The following is a 6,000-nucleotide window of genomic DNA, read 5'->3' as shown; positions in this document are numbered from 1 at the left end:
TGAGTCGCCGAAGATGCCAAGAGAGCTGATGGAGAGATTTACAAATATCACAGATTTGAACCTTGGTCTTAGATCTGAGACAAGGCGAGCATATTTTGAACGTTTCCTTTCTGCATTGCAGTTAAGGTTAGTTTCAAATCCTATCGTTAGTTCCAAAACATAAAGAATGTTTTCCTTTGTACGCAGAAGTAGATCTGGGCGCAGATTGTCTCCAGTTATGATGGATGGTGAGGAGAAGCCAGGTATATCGGCAAAAAGAGAGGATCCCTCTATTGCTTTCAAGGAGGTTGCAAGAAAATTTAGAGCAGAATTATGACGCCAGGTATAACGACCTTGTTCGAGATAAACTTTGCAGCCTGCAACGACATGGAGTAAAGTTTCGGGAAGAAGGCAGAATTCGCAATCAGATGATTGGCTTAGGTTCCAAAGGCTTAGATTTTTGCGCGTAGGGAGAGTATTGTTCAGGTACTTGATGGTGAAGTTGAAGATGTTCGTGGGTAGGTTGCTCTGCACAACAGACCAAAGACCATTGAGCTTTTTAAGAGAGTGGTCCAACAGAAATGAAATAATAGCACCCTGGGATAGTAATTGGTATGCCAAGCGCTCTCTACTGTCTGATTTTACTGCTTTCAGTACATCTTTGGTGTTACGGTAAATGTCGTATTGCAGATTCATCCCACTACTGGTGTTTTTCCAAAAAGCTTGAATGTTTGTGTTAGGAGAAGTTCGGAGGGCATTGCGTGAAACAGTTTGGCATTGAGTGAATTTGACAGAAGGTAGCTGAAGATCGAGACCAAATTGATTTTTAGAAAAAACTATACTAGTTAAAGTAGCACTTATGGGAAGATCAAGCCACTGGCGAATGTATTTAGAGACAAGATTATCGAGGTTCTCAATGACCCAGGTCTTCGATAGGTCTGCAACAGTGAAGTGCCAAGAAACTTTGGACAATACATATCTGTGATACAATAGAAGTTTATTTTTGGGATGCAGAGGCAAGTCATCAATTTCTTTCAGAAGGCTGGGAAACATTGATAGCAGTTTTTCTTTATGACTGCCATTGGTCATTTCGAAGTCAAAGAAGCGGCCAAGGTATTTGAAAGATTCTCCATTTTTAACAACAGGCACGCTTTGGTTGTTCACGAAAAGCTTTGGCTGGAACTGAAGAGATCTTGTTGAGTATTTCTTAATGCCAAAGGTGACACATTTATCAACCCTTATTACAAAGTTTGCCCACTGACACCATCTTGTAAAGCAGTTTAACAGGAGTTGGTTCTCCTTTTCACCACTAGTAACAACCGCAGCATCATCAGCAAATTGGAACCAATGCACTGGCTGGAACATGCGATCGTTTTCGTCGTGGGGAGAGAAGCCAAGCTGTTTATATTTTTCTGCTTTTATGTATTGAATATACGTATTGAAGCATAGATTAAAGATAAGAGGGCTGAGGCAGTCACCTTGAAGAACACCACGACAAACGGGAATGGCAGGGGTTTGGAATGTATCTGTGAGGATAGAGGTCTTGAAGCCCGAATATAAGCTGGAGACCAGAGCCTGAATATGAGATGGTATATGATGGTACGAAAGAATAGTGGGAATCAAATTATGGTGGACCTCGCCGAAAGCATTTTTGAGATCAAGCGGGGTAACAACCAAAGAGCGCTGTTTTGTGCGAGCTTTATTTATCATATGACCCATAAGTGCCGTGTGTTCTAAAGTACCTGATATCTTGGGAGTGAAGCCTTTTTGAATTTGGCTTTCAATGAAACCATTTTGTTTCAGAAAGTTGAAAACAGAGTTACGTAGGCAGGAGGTGAAGATTTTCAAGGGAACAGATTCTAAGGTTATTGGTCTGAAGTTAGAAGGATCATCTGTATTGTCTTTTTTGTGGATCAATATCGTTGATGCTTTTTTCCATTCGGATGGAACACTGCCAGATACCCAAATGCTATGAATAATTTTGGTGAGGAAAGATCGTAGGTAAGGGCAACGTTTGAAACAAATGATGGATATCTTATCAAGGGGACAGGGAGAAGTGGAGGATTTCATGCGACGTATAATAGAAGTTATCACTTGATATGATGGAGGTTGTGTGTCAAATGGATAGGATGGTTCATCGAAAGAAGGTATCCAAGAAGGAATAGTGAATCGTTTATTTGGATAAAGGGCAGAAAAAGCATTACTAAAGTACTCGGTGCACCGTGTAGCAGAAAATGATGGCAGAAGTGATGACTTACTTTGAAAAAAGCGTTTGACGTAACTCCAAAAATTTTTAGCGATGTATTTATCATGATCAATTGTGTCAGAAGTATTTGTTTGTAGAATGTTTGTCTTGAGCTTCTTTCGAATAAGTCCAGATACGTATTTAATTTCAAGAATGGGGGCTTTAGAATATTTGAGAGCCTTTAATTGTTTTTTCAAGCTTTTAATTGAGTGGTCCTTGTATTTTGTAGACAGGTCTTTGTTGCAGTTTTCTATCACACCACATGTGTCCCTAAAATAATCATAAATCGAATCCATCATCAATCTGGTAACGTTATCAACTGATGACTCATTTATGGACACATCTACAAGTGCAGATTGAAAATACGAGTTGGCGAGTAACCATTCATTGTCAGAACTAGGTAGGCGAATTCCTGGCTTTATTTCAAAATATTCCTCAAGAGGCACATCAGGGTTGTCATTGGTATCCAGATCATCATCAGTCACAATTTCATTCAGTTGCTCTTCGCCAAGCCCTTTCAAAACCTTACAATTTCTCTGATGAATGCGGAGGCCTTTGATCCCTCTGCAGGACCTGCCACAGCAGCACTTAACACGTTGTTGACTGTTCAAAACAACAGAATTTGATCTGGTGTTAATCAATGGAATGTTAATTGCTCCATCGGGTCCAGTATCTTTGCTGTGAATCTGTCGTTTACAGCGCCATTGATGTCGGCCTAACGTAACAAAGTCCCTTCCACAAAACGAACAAATGGTAAATAGAATGAGAATTGAGATAATATAAGATCGAACCATGTCTTTCCAAAGTCCTTTAACCGTTATTGATCGATTGACTGAAACAATTTATAGAAACGAATAAGTCCAGGCTTGATAAACGAAGTTAAACCGGAGCCGTGTACAGCAGCGTCCGCACGCGACCGCTCTACGACTATAATAATAATAATAATAATAATAATAATAATAATAGTAATAATAATAACATTTCTTTTTATACGATTCAACACTTCAGCTACCCTAATACAATATCAATAAAGTATAAATACATTTGTTCAATTAAAAAAATATATTATTTCAATCTAAAAATTTTTTCCTCCAGGGGGTCGTGTTTAAATAGACGAATCTGTCAGCTCTTCAAGTACTCTTTTAATTGTTTTTTAAAGCGACAAATAGTCGGAAATCAAACTCTACACTAGAAAAATAGATTGAAACAATCGACTTTTTCTTCTCAGTTTATAAAACATGCTATAAGGCAGTAGAGGCAAAACACAGATACCGTGATCAGAAATTGAAAAGGAGGCTTGTTAATTGGGCGCCTAAAAGTACCCATGAATTAAATTCAGATGTGGTGAATAGAAAACAAATATAACACACTTTTTTAATATATTTAGCTGGGAGATTCATAACATTAACCAATGAACGCGTTGGAAAACCATGTACCAAGAAAGGCCGATAATTTTAAGAAAGTAAGGTCCCATTTACAGGATACCGGATTCACTCCACATCGTTTCATGACATATAGGCATTCTGTTTACACGATGGGGACCCAATCCGATATGCTTTCGCTGCGCTTTTGCGATCGGGCGGATATGTATCGGATTGGGCAGAGTACTCACGCAAAAGTTTTACACTGGTGTCTACTTGCTCCGCAACCACAGCTACAAAGTTTGTCGGGTTTCGACCCCACACTTTACTTCGCAGTTTGCGATTGAATGTCGAAAGAAGATTTCTTAATGCCCTGTAATGTATTATAGAGAAAGCCACCTGTAAGCAACGTCGTACATAGTCGAACACAACTTTTTCAAAAAATAAAAAACACCATTTCTACTTTGGACCAAAATTTGGAGCCATACCACAAGATTTTCATGAGAAAAGTATTGTAGTAAAATGCACTTGCAGCCTTCAGTAGATTTCTTTTCCATTGAAGTCTGCAACCAATCTCCCGGCAGGGCCTTACACTTTGCAACAAATCAAGAAATCTAAATCCGCATTTGATCAGCTGTAAAATGCTATGACACTACAGCCTACAATACAATCCTATTTTCTTTCATACAATTTAATACTAGGCCCTATTAACCGTACTTGGCATATTGAATTTTACTTGGCATATTCCGGGTGGTGGAAACATCCAAGGCCAAGTCTTTGCAAGTAAAACAAAACTTCACTCTCAGTACACAAAACAAAACATTCACGTGAACCAAAATGTACTCTGAGGGATAACATTAAGAGTAAAATTTTACAAATTTTGGGAAATTTTATGCATTTGGTTTATTTTGTTAGCTGAAGGGCAGTGCTGTTCTTTAATCTATAAATCGAATTTTTTAGATCCAATGAAGTCCTGGATTCTAAAAGACACATGACGGAGAGCAGCACTGCAAAAGCTTACTGGACATAACAGAAAAGCTTTGCTAGATACATCCTCGTGTACAATTATGAATTTGAAGATACCTTTTTTGACTGTCGAGCCATTCGTTTACCTATGCATGACGGGGTTCTTTCTCAGTATCGTTTCTACACCGCAGCTGATACTGGAAAACCGGTGCAGCGAAAAGTATGACGACGAAAAATGCAAGGCTATGTACAAAGGCCAGTTCAAGAGCGATTATGAAAAGGTGCAAGAAGATACAGCAATATGGATTGCAGTGTACAAAGTTATATCTAATTTTGTAACGCTTTTAGCATTACCAACAATCGGTACACTAACTGACGTGTTCGGCAGTTATCGCGCGATGTTTCTTGTACCGTTGAGTCTTGTCTTCCGAAGTAGTTTCATGCTTCTCGTTCTAAAAGATGGCAATTCTTTCCAGACATGGATACTTCTGTTGATCGGGCCTATTCCAGGGCTGGTTGGTGGTTTTGGTGGCTTAATAGTGTTTGCTACGGCATATATATCTGAAATCACCCCGTACGAACAACGAACTTTGCGGATAACGTTAATAGACGCCTCGGCGGTCCTGGCCGGTTTTACTGCCACGCTTATAAGCGGTTTCATAATCGAAGAATTTGGATACTTCGGAATATACACAACAGTGCTCGGATTGGTAACTCTTGCTTTGATCAACTGGTTCTTCTTCATCAAACCGGAGACAAAACGGACGACTATTGAACCGAGGAAATCTGTAATCGCAAGGGCCATATCGAGTCAAGCTTTCACCGATTCGGCTGCGGCATTCATGCTGACGAACTCTGAAATAGGATACGTCAATAAAACACGAAAGATCGACAAAGAGTGCAGTCGCAAGTCTATATCATTCGCAGACGCTGGTTCCCGAATAACGCCTTTGTATTTGTCGCGCGATGGCATGGAAACCATCGTCGACGGAGAGGAAAGTGCACTAGAGGTAATATCGTATGCAACTGATAATGAAGATGATTTAGACGATCATGCATCAAAGATTGTGGAAGACAAGCCTGATTTACTCGACCAGGAAAAAGCCAACGCGGTAAAAGTGCTGGAAACAGTACCGTTGAACAAAGACAGTACACAACAAAAAAATAACTTTAGCCTCAGAATGGTTGATGTTCAAAACCAAACAGATGCGAGAATAAATGCAAATCAAATTAGAGACAATAATGAAGAAGTGAAAGACAGAAGAGAAAGCATCTCCACGCGTAATCGTCCTCGATTTTCAGTTAAAAGACTCAAAGATGCAGCGAATCCGTTTAAGAATCTAAACCGAATTCGCCGCGCGGTGAAGGCGTCAAAGAATGTCAGATTGCAAGTAGCTCTGCTTGTTGTTTTGGCATTGACAACATTTTCCAATACTGGAGAACTGAACT

Source organism: Rhopilema esculentum, chromosome 15 (assembly GCF_057945365.1).
Source record: "Rhopilema esculentum isolate cy_ngs chromosome 15, ASM5794536v1, whole genome shotgun sequence".
In the NCBI taxonomy this organism is placed as follows: domain Eukaryota; kingdom Metazoa; phylum Cnidaria; class Scyphozoa; order Rhizostomeae; family Rhizostomatidae; genus Rhopilema; species Rhopilema esculentum.
The sequence above is the reverse complement of the archived record's forward strand: the minus strand, read 5'-3'. Positions refer to the sequence as shown.